Here is an 11,543-nt window from a genome sequence, read left to right as displayed (position 1 = left end):
AAAAACACAATCCAACCAACCAAAATATGAAAATCAATCAATCATTCAAGAATTTTATGATTTTTGGTAACAACACTGTAGTTGTTTGCAAACCCTGCTTTCAATGAATTTGTATAAGCCCTATGTTAAAATTCACAATCACACTTCTTCCCAATGTTCAACTTTTAAATAAACTTTCAGTCTAATAAATTTTGGATGATCAACCAACGTAGTCCCTTTTGATTTTCGAAATCAATGCTGATCAAACCAAAACAAATTATCTTCCAGTCTATTTAACGACCAAACACTTAAAATTCAGAAATTTATAAAGCATCCACGCAGTTTGTAAATTTTGCTAAAAAGTATAGAGTAGGGAAAAGAGAGAGGAACACAAGGTTTTACGAGGTTCGACTTATACCCAACCTACGTCCTTGCCTTTGTCAAACCACCAAAGCATTCACTAGGTCAATTCCTTTGCCGGGAGGAACAACACCGTTTACAACACTCCTTCGATTAGGCTAGAGCCTACCTCTCCAAATGATATACCCTCGTTCGGTCGAACAATTCAATACTCGAACCATCAATCAATCTGCTAAAGAGATTTGAAACAAGATGTTCAAGAATTGCTCCTAAAATAGCTGATTAGTACAGTTCAAAACTATATACTTCAAGGTAATTCACAATATGAAATTCAGATTGAAGCTCTAGAAATATTTCACCGTATGATTCTTTCAATGGATGAAAGAGTTAATATTTGTAGCACAATATCAGTGAGTAACAATCAGTGAGATCTCAGTAAGCTTCGTGCAAATTGAGAGCAAGAGAGAGCCTTGAGAATTTGAGAGCAATTGAGAGAGATTTTAATGCTGAATTGAATTCTTGGTAATTAAATCAATTTAACTTGGGTGTATTTATAGATGTAGAAAATTATCTAGCTTGTTCCCCAAGTTTACTTGGAGTAGGGTCCAAGATTTAAATAAGTTAGAGCCTCAAGTAATTGAATATTTCAAAATATGTCCATTATGCTTTTTAAATTTTTCCGCGTGACAGTTCACTGTAAGGTTTCTAGCAGTCGCCTGTCAGTGTATTACACATATAAAATACATAGGAAGTAGGGTGGCAATCACCTGTCAAGAAGGGGTTAGGTGCCTGTCACTGAATAACCGAGTTTTTAAAGATGAGCAGAAGGGTGACAGTTGACTATCAAAACATATTCAGTCGTCTCAAATTTCATTGACAGTCGTCTGTCAAGTTCTAGACAGTTGCCTGTCATGTTTTTGTCTGTTCATTTAAAACTCTTTAAAATGACAATTGACTGTCTACATGCAGTCAGTCGCCTATCAAGCAATTTTTCTTTTTTTAAAATATTTTTGTTCTCTCTCTTCTTTGCTTATTCAATCTTGGATTATCAATTCGTTATTCTTTGAAAAATATGTTCCAAGACTTAAAAGTAAGGTTTTTAGATCTCTCTGTCCAATGAGCTTAAAAATGATGATCCATACTTGAATTATATTTGAAGTACTTACAATGTATCTCCTATTGACTCTCTTGACTTTTTTTCTCTTTGTTGCTGATCCTTGATCTTTCAATTTTCTTTAAGCTTTCATTATGGATCATTAATTTGATATGAGCCTTCCATGTTCCTTGATCTTTGTGACCTTTCAAGATTTTTCATTTTAAGGTCTAAGCTGCATTTGATCCTTGATCTTTGACAAGAGCTTTCAGAATTGTCATTTTATCATCTGAAATCCACTTTGCCTTTATTAACTGAAATATCACCACTTTGAAGCAAATTAGATAGCCTTACTTTGTTATCATCAAAATCAAAAGTCGTAAGCCTAGTTAGGCCAACAATCTCCCCCTTTTTGATGATGACAAATAAGGAGCAAAGATTAAAAAAAAAATAAAAAAAAAAATACTCCCCCTTTCAATAAGCATAAATCTTCAAAGTTAATGTAAAATTAGTATCACAATAAAGCACAATTTTAGATACTTCATAATATACCATGTCATCATAATGTAAAATTAGTATCGCATTAAAGCACAATTTTAGATACTTCATAATATACCATGTCATCATAATCATACATTTCATATTCATATAATAACACATAAACACATTTCAAAATATCATGTCATAATACTTTGCTCATACACACATACTTCCCCTTTTGACATCAAAAAAAGGAGTAATACAATCATAAGCGGAGCAAGTGTATCATACAAACATCAAAAAGTCATAGATACAAAAACAAACATCATAAAAGAAACTTAATCAAGCATCAGAAGTTGTATCACTATTTGCAACAAATGCTTTTCCTTTAGAGTTTTTTGCTTGAGATTCTTCTTCTTCTTCTTCTTCTTCTTCTTCTTCTTCTTCTTGTGAGCCTTCATCTAATTTTTCTTGTGAGCCTTCATCATTTTCTTCACTCACTTTATCTAAATCAGTATCATTTGGTGCCAAACTAATATCCATGGGTGTTGTACTAGTGACATGTTGCTCTATTTTTTCAAGACGCTTATCCAATGAAGAGTACTTAGCATCAATATGTGAGATTTTTTCTTGTAGTGAAGTGAAGCCAGCCCTCATGTCAGAACTAAAACTGAAATAATGCTTATAAAAGGGAAGGAACCATGTGGGCATATCAACTTCTTCAGGGGCTGGATTAGGTTCTTCTAGCTCCGGTCGTTCAGGCCTAGTTCCTCTATACAACCATCTTTGAGTGTATTTCTTGTAACCCATCCTTTTTAGAGTAGAGGAGGAAAATATATGATAATGGGTTCGTTTCACTATCTTGGAGGATGGAGTGAGGACTTGGAAGTGAGTAAAGACTAAAGAAAGTATGCCACCATAGGGAAGTCCAATTCTAGGAGATTCTATCTTCATGACCATCCACTTTAGTATAAGGCTTGCTAAATCCAGTTTATTGCCTTTGAGTATGCACCACATTATAAAACAATCTAAGAAGGAAATATGATCATAGGATCCTGCTCTAGGAAGAATATTATAAGCAACTATTTTGTGAAGGATTTAAGCTTGTAAGGTGAGCTACTTATATTGTGGAGGATTCCCAAAATAAATAGGTGGATCATTCATCACAAGAGGTAGAAATTCTTGTGGAGTAAATCCCTCCTCCATTGTCCATTGTTTTTCAATGGGATTACACTCAAAATCACCACTTTTTATGTGAAGGATTTTTCTTAGCAATGGTGGAGTAAGGGTAATTTTTTGGCCTAACAATTCGGTAGAAAAACCAATATCCTTCTTCACCAAGTTGGAGTAAAAAAGTTTGATCAAGTCAGGACAATATCCTTTGACTTCGTGTTGGATAAACTTTTCTTATCCTATGTCTTTAAATAATTTAAGAGTTTCAGGGAAATCGGTTTCAAAGAAGGAGATATCTAGTACCTTACCAAAAACTGGATCAATAGTGGAGATGTGAGAGTAATTAGGCATTTAAATACAAAATATCATTCGCAATGCATGAATTAAAGCACCTAATTACGCAATTTAAGCGCGTAATCACACCCCCCAACTAAGTTTTGCTAGTCCCTAGCAAATAACGTGAATGCAATTTAGGGTGGTGTCATACCAATTTCAATGAATGAATACACAGGCAACACAACCATACCCTTTCACATACAGGAATATCACCAAATTACACACAAACTCATTCATACCCAATTCACGCAACTCCGAAGTAAGTCATTCATGCAAATCTCATCATTATATAGCCATTAAGAACAGTAAACTCATGTAAAATTAACCAGCGAGCATAATTCAGAGTTAATGTAGCCATATAAATTCAAGTATAAATAGGTGAAATCTTGAAGCATGTGTAATGTGTGTGACTCGTTACACCCAGCATATCCGTGGACACCTAAAAAACTGTCGCTTTGACTCGACCCAACTGGTATACCCTCAAAAACACTCAAAAAGGATGGGTTCACTCATCGTATGTGAGGAGGAGTGTCATGATCAAACATCCCACATACTACAAGGAACAAACGCTAAATGTATGGAGTGGACTAGTCTAAAAAGGATCAAGCCTATTTAGGAGGTGTCGTGTCCTTCACCCTAGCATCTTCTCACCTACTCGCCATGTTCAACCGATACCACCCTAGATCAACTTATTCACAAACTAGGTGTGAATACATCTGAGGCATTAGGCGGGTGAAGAGTTTTCATATGTGGATAACATGCGTCTTGTCCTTGACTTTTGTTGTAGTTGTGTGGAGCAAGTATTAATCTTTCACCTCTTCTAGGGTATTTCTATTTCTCTTTTTCTTTCTTCTGCTCATTTTTCAATTTCTTTCTTTTTATGGTCAATTAGGACAATCATAACACTTCTTTTATTGTTTTCATACCACCCATGTGCATTAAGCTCGAACAAGAGTCCATGAAATAAGTCTATTTCTAGGTGTGATTCGGCCTTCACATCTTGAGTAGGCTACAAGACCTAAGTTTTTATCTCCCCACTAGATGTCACCTCTAGGCTAGCAATTCAAAAACCAAGACTAGTGTGCAAAGAGTATCTAGAAAAAAATAGGGAAAGTTGAGTTTCATGAACTCTGAGTTGACGTCAAAACTCAAAAGAGCGATAAATGGCTCAACAGTACCTCACAAGGTGTCAAAGTCTCCACGAGCGCTCTCTCAGTGTTCACAAGGAACCTTAAGTGCTACAAGTCACGTGCACGTGTATTTTTTTAGCCTCAAGAGATACCATGTAGATACAAGAGTTTATATAGCCAGATTAACACAATTGCACTACCAATCAACTTTCAATGAGTTACGATTCTTAGTTTAGCCATATAAATAGAAACTACACATAAATGACCTAGTGTGTACTCCTAGGTTATGTGCAAGTATATGAAGGGCATAAGTAGTGTCACGCATGGCCTAATCATCCATATTCACACATTTTTTTTTTTCAATGTTATTCAAAAATGAGAAAGATTGAAGAAAAGAAAGAAACTTCCCTAACTTATTGGTGAATCCGTAGAGGAATTAAGTTTTCAACTCTGTACTTGTGCCAAATAAACCTGCATAAAAAATCTAATTTATTCAAAAGTGCATAGATAAATTAATAAAGTAATAAAGATAAAGGAAATAAACAAAATAAAAACTCTTTGGGTTGCCTCCCATAAGCGCTTGTTTTAACGTCTCCAGCTAGATGTTTCAGCCTTCATCAATGAGGATCTCCAAGAGGAATAAATGCACAGTTCCTCTCCATTTGTTCTCCATAGTAGTGCTTCAATCTCTGACCATTCACTCTGAATATGTTCCCTCTCTTGTCCTTCAAGTCTATTGCTCCAAAAGGGAAAACTTTGTCAATTGTATAAGGACCTGTCCATCTTGACCTTAACTTACCTGGGAAGAGTTTTAATCGTGAGTTGAAAAGTAGAACTTGCTGTCCTGGAGCAAACTCACGCCTGAGAATTTGCTTGTCATGCCACTTCTTCGTATGTTCTTTGTAGATTTTTGCATTTTCATAAGCATCATTCCTAAACTCATCCATCTCATGCAATTGAAGAAGTCACTTTTCCCCTGCTGCCTTCAAATCAAAATTAAGTTTCTTTACAGCCCAATAGGCTTTATGCTCCAATTCCACCGGGAGATGGCATGCTTTTCCAAACACTAACCGGTAAGGGGACATCCCGATAAGTGTTTTAAAAGTAGTGTGATATGCCCACAAAGCATCATCAAGTTTCTTTGCCCAATCCTTTCTATTAGAGTTGACCATCTTCTCAAGGATGTTCTTGATTTCTCGATTTGAAATTTCAGCTTGGCCATTCGTTTGAGGATGGTAGCCAAGTGCTATCTTATGCTTCACACCATATTTAGAAAGAAGATTGTCAAATAACTTGTTGCAAAAGTGAGTCCCTTCATCACTAATAATAGCTCGTGGAGTTCCGAATCTTGTGAATATATTCTTATGCAGAAATTTGAGCACTACCTTTGCATCATTTGTTGTTGTAGCAATTGCTTCCACCCACTTTGACACATAATCAACTGCTAACAAGATATAAACACAGCCAAAAGAAGGAGGGAACAGACCCATAAAATCTATTCCCCAAACGTCAAACAACTCAACCTCTAAGATGTTTTTCAATGGTAGCTCCTGACGTCTTGAAATATTTCCCATACGTTGGCACCGGTCATAAGTTTTCGCCACAGTGTAACTATCACAGAAAATAGAAGGCCAAAAGAAGCCACTTTGAAGTACCTTAGCTACTATACGTGTTGCTCCAAAGTGTCCTCCATATGATGAGGAATGGCAATGATGAAGAATGGCGTGCATCTCTTCTTCTAGCACACATCTTTGGATGATTTGATCAGGGCATCTTTTGAATAGTAAAGGCTCATCCCAAAGATAATATTTTACATCATGTAGAAACTTCTTGCGTTGATGGTACGTGAGATTTGGTGGCAATACTTTGCAAGCTAAGTAGTTTACAATATCAGCGTACCAAGGAAGCTTGATCTCACATGCAAATAACTGCTCATCGGGGAATGCTTCTTGGATCGTTGAGCCTGGTCTTACTTCCTCTTGCTCTAACCGAGAGAGATGATCAGCAACTAAATTTTCACTCCCTTTCTTATCGCGAATCTCCAAGTCAAATTCTTGTAGAAGCAAGATCCAACGAATCAACCTAGGCTTGGCATCCTTCTTGTCAAATAAATAGCGAAGTGCTGCATGATCAGTGAACACTATCACCTTTGTACCAATAAGGTAAGATCGAAATTTATCACAAGCGAACACCACAGCAAGCATCTCCTTCTCAGTTGTTGTATAATTTAATTGAGCATCATTCAATGTCCGGCTTGCATAATATATGGCCCTAAACAGTTTCTCTTACCTTTGTCCTAACACTGCTCCAATTGCAAAGTCACTGGCATCGCACATGACTTCAAAAGGTTGACTCTAATCAGGTGCAATCATAACTGGTGCTGAAATTAGTTTCTCCTTGATTGCGTTAAAAGCCTGCAAACAAACATCATTAAAGTCAAATACATAATTTTTTTCAAGAAGATTACATAAAGGTTTAGAGAGTTTAGAAAAATCCTTTATAAACCGTCTATAAAATCCCGCATGTCCCAGAAAACTCCTGATTCCCTTCACGTTCATTGGAGGTGTTAGTTTTTCTATGATTGCAATTTTGGCTCGATCAACTTCAATTCCTTTAGATGACACTCTATGGCCAAGCACGATCCCTTCTTGAACCATGAAATGACACTTCTCCCAATTTAAGACTAGATTTTTATCTTCACATCTCTGCAAAACAAGGGTTAAATTATGCAAACAATGATCAAAAGATGTACCAAAAACTAAAAAATCATCCATGAAAATTTCCATTATCTCTTCCACCATATCAGAAAAGATAGCCATCATGCAACGCTGAAATGTTGCCGGGGCATTGCACAATCCGAAAGGCATCCTCCTAAAAGCAAATGTTCCATAAGAGCATGTGAATGTTGTTTTCTCTTGATCCTCAGGGGCTATGGCAATCTAATTATACCCCGAATAATCATCTAAGAAGCAATAATAGAAATATCCGTCCAATCGATCCAACATTTGATCAATGAAGGGAAGTGGAAAATGATCCTTCCTTGTTGCTTTATTCAACTTGCGGTAATCCATACATACACGCCACCCCGTGACTGCTCTTGTGGGAATAAACTCATTGTTGTCATTTTTCACCACCGTCATTCCACCTTTCTTTGGCACAACCTGCAATGGACTTACCTATGGGCTATCTGAAATAGCATAAATAATTCCAGCATCGAGGAGTTTTAAAATTTCAACTCTCACAACTTCCTTCATTGCTGGGTTTAATCGTCTTTGGTGCTCGATTGACGGTTTGTAAAGTTCCTCCATTAAAATCTTGTGCATGCAAATTGAAGGACTTATACCTTTTATGTCAGAAATAGTCCATCCCAAGGCTGTCCTATGCTCCCTCAACACACGCAGCAACTTTTCCTCTTCTTCTGATGTGAGTGATGCAGCGACAATCACTAGAAAGGTGTCATTATCCCCTAGGAATGCATAGCGAAGATGCTCAGGTAATTGCTTCAACTCTAGAGTTGTAGTTTGCTGCATCTTTTCTTTAGAAATTTTAGAATCCGTCTTTGCCACCATAGGTTCTATCCTCCCCACTTCATTGCTAACTGTTGTAACCTGCTGCAAAGCTCCCAAAACAAATACACAGTGTAGAAATTCCTTACTAGCACAAGGTAAATCAGATTTGCAAATAGTAGAATTATTAAAATCATAAACATGGGATGAAGTAGTGATACACCGTTCTAGATGATCGATTGGTACAACTTCTTGAAAGGCTTCTTCTATACATTGCTGTGTGATATCTACCTGAAAGCAAGTGTTTAGATCTTTTGGGAATCTCATGGCTTGGTAGATGTTGAATATGACCTCTTCCTTATTTACTCTCAATGTGAGCTCACCCTTTTGAACATCAACTAACGCCCTTCTAGTGGCCAAAAATGGTCGGCCAAGAATTAGTGGAACTTCTTGGTCTTCCTCCATATCTAACACCACAAAATCAGTAGGAAAAATAAATTTATCCACCTTTACCAATACATCTTCTATGATTCCATGTGGATACTTGATGGATCGGTCTGCTAGTTGCAAAGAAATGGTTGTTTGTTTCATTTCTCCAAGTCCCAATTTCCTGCAAATAGAAAGTGGCATAAGATTAATGCTAGCTCCAAGATCACATAAAACTTTATCAAAAAATAAATTTCCAATAGTGCAAGGCAAAGTAAAACTCCCTGGATCTTTTAATTTTTGAGGCAATTTCTTTTGAAGAATAGCACTACACTCCTCAGTAAGCTTCACTGTTTCGAACTCCTCCAACCTTCTTTTCTTTGAAATGATGTCCTTCAGGAATTTGACATAGTTTGGCATTTGTTCCAAGGCATCTGTAAGAGGAATATTTATGTGAATTTTCTTAAAAATATCCAAAAACTTAGAAAATTGCTTATCTAATTTTTGTTTTTGAAAACGTTGAGGATAAGGAAGTGGAGTGAAGAGAATAGGAGGATTGTCAGGAAATGAAATTGTTGGTGACGTGTCAGTCTATCTTGGTGTGTCATCCACCATCTCGTCTTCTTCCACTTTATTCTTGCCTTGGCCATTGTTTTTAGCTGTAGGTGTGGACATGGTTTCCTTTGCTGGTGACTTCTCAATTTCTCTTCCACTCCTAAGTGTGATGGCTTTGCATTGTTCCTTTGGATTCACTTCAGTGTTGCTAGGAAAAGTTCCTCTCTGTTGAGAATTTATAGTCATGGCCAGTTGCCCAATTTCCATTTCAAGATTCTTCATAGTGGCTCCCATATTGTTACAATGAGTCTCGATGTTGTCTAACCCTGAATCAGTCTTTTTAAACCTTGCTTTTGATTCCTCAACAAATAATATCATGGCATCCTTAAGTGACATCTTCTTCTCACTTTGTTGACTATCAAGTCCTGGAGGAGGTTGCAGCACATTCCTTGTATTTTCATAAGACAAATTCTCATGATTTCGAAGCCCTAGATGATAATATTGTGGCACTGGATTACCCCTATAGTTGTAGTTCCGATTGTTGATGTATTAAACTTGTTCATGACTCTCTCCATTGCTCGGATCTGTCCTACTTGTAGTTGCCACATAGTCTGCACCTTGTGGTATCCTCTGGGTTGTCAAAGATGAAATCTAATGAGACAAAGAAGCAACTTGAGCTAAAAGTGCAGCAAATGGCTCCAATTCATGAATTCCAGTAACTTTCTTAGCCATAGTTCTTTCAGTTAGCCATTGATAGTTATTTGAGGCCATTTCTTCCAAAAGAGCAGTAGCACCCTCAGGTGTCTTTGACATCAAAGTTCCCCCAGATGCAGCATTAACTAAAGTCCGCGTTTGCCCATTTAATCCATTATAGAACATTTGAATTTGCAACCAATCAGGCAATCCATGTTGTGGGCAGTGTCGAATCAAATCTTTATACCTTTCCCATGCTTCATAGAGTGATTCAAAATCATGTTGCTTGAATTGACCAATCTCACTCCTAAGTTGAGCTGTTTTTGCAGGTGGAAAGAATTTAGCTAAAAATTTTTCTGCCATGTCCCGCCAACTAGTAATACTCCCAGGTTGTAGTGACTGTAGCCAACCTCTTGCTTTGTCCCTAAAAAAGAAAGGGAATAATCTCAGTCTAATGGTGTCTTCAGTAACACCATTGATCTTCACAGTATTACAAATCTCCAAAAACATCGCCAGATGGATATTGGGATCATCAAGTGGCGATCCATTGAATTGGGCCTGCTGCACCATATTGATTAATGCGGGTTTGAGCTCAAAATTGTTGGCATTAATGGGTTGGCGTCTGACCCGAATAATTGTCATTCACAACTGGTCGCACATAATCCTTCAAGGCGCGTGGCTGTGCATTATCTTGTCTGTTCTCCATGGCTAATACCCTCTTTTTCCTTAGTGCTCTGAGCGTTCTTTCAATCTCCGGATCAAAAGGAATAATGTCACGTGTTCTAGCCCTACGCATCCAACATAAAAAAAAAAAAAAACACACCAGAAATACAAAAAAAAATAATAATAATAAAATAAAATAAAATAAAGAAAATAAATAAATAAAAATATAAAAAGAGAATTCTAAATTAAAACCAAGATTACTTTGTATTGATATTGGCAAAAATAAGATAAACTCAATCCCCGGCAATGCCGCCAAAAACTTGACCGGTGCAAACTGCAAGTGCATAGTATCGTAGTTTAATAATATAATGATGTGTAGAGTATCGTCCTCAGGGATTGATGTCTTAATTTTACCAAGTACCGAAATTTTACTAACCTTGATTTTATTTAGAAAAATTAATAATTTTAGACTGTGAAATTTAAACAAAACTACTTTAAATAAACTATTCAGGAGAATTTAAAACTGGATATCGCGTGTCAAATTGATGATGGTGAAAACTTCTAAGAAACCAATTTCACCTAGTTTCGCACTATGCTTTACTTATTTAGCTAATTTAACTTCGTTTTCTCTGTTTGTTAGCAAATCACCAATTTTTCCAAAAGCCTCTTTCGATAGTCAATCAGAACCTATTCTTGTTTATTATTTAACATAAGAGTATGCAAATTAATAACGCAAGAACGCAGTAAGACCCTCGATTTTTAATGCTACGTAGGTTCATACAAGTCTTTCGATCTCTATATTTATCTACACTGAATTATCCAAGATCTATCCTATAATCCCCCCTTTCGGTAGCAAATCACAAGACTAAAATCATTTAATTAATGGCCAGTTAATTAAAAGCATTAGGCATAGAATAACTCAAACAAACATTAATGAAAACTACTTCAGATTAGCATCAAAGAGCAAGCATAGTTCGAAACTGGCTACATCGTTTTCTTAGAATTCAAAAATTTAGTTCATTCCGAAAAATTAATCCAACATAACAGATTTTACCATATTTTCTTCAATTTGGAGCATACGAAAAAGATCAACACTCGCCGCACTGCTGTCGCGCGTCACGAACACCGCCATTGTTCGCCGCCTTCCGA

At 36.6% G+C, this 11,543-nt stretch overlaps 1 non-coding gene across 1 annotated transcript; it reads left to right on the top strand.

The window, feature by feature from the left end:
• Positions 1-9,939: 9,939 nt before the first annotated feature.
• LOC131150095 (small nucleolar RNA R71) lies at positions 9,940-10,046 on the top strand. The gene has a single exon (XR_009135478.1). It is a non-coding gene; the product is annotated as a small nucleolar RNA R71 (small nucleolar RNA).
• Positions 10,047-11,543: the final 1,497 nt, after the last annotated feature.

Source organism: Malania oleifera, chromosome 2 (genome assembly GCF_029873635.1).
Source record: "Malania oleifera isolate guangnan ecotype guangnan chromosome 2, ASM2987363v1, whole genome shotgun sequence".
Taxonomy (NCBI): domain Eukaryota; kingdom Viridiplantae; phylum Streptophyta; class Magnoliopsida; order Santalales; family Ximeniaceae; genus Malania; species Malania oleifera.
Note: the sequence above shows the minus strand (reverse complement) of the source record. Positions and strands in the feature narration are given on the sequence as shown.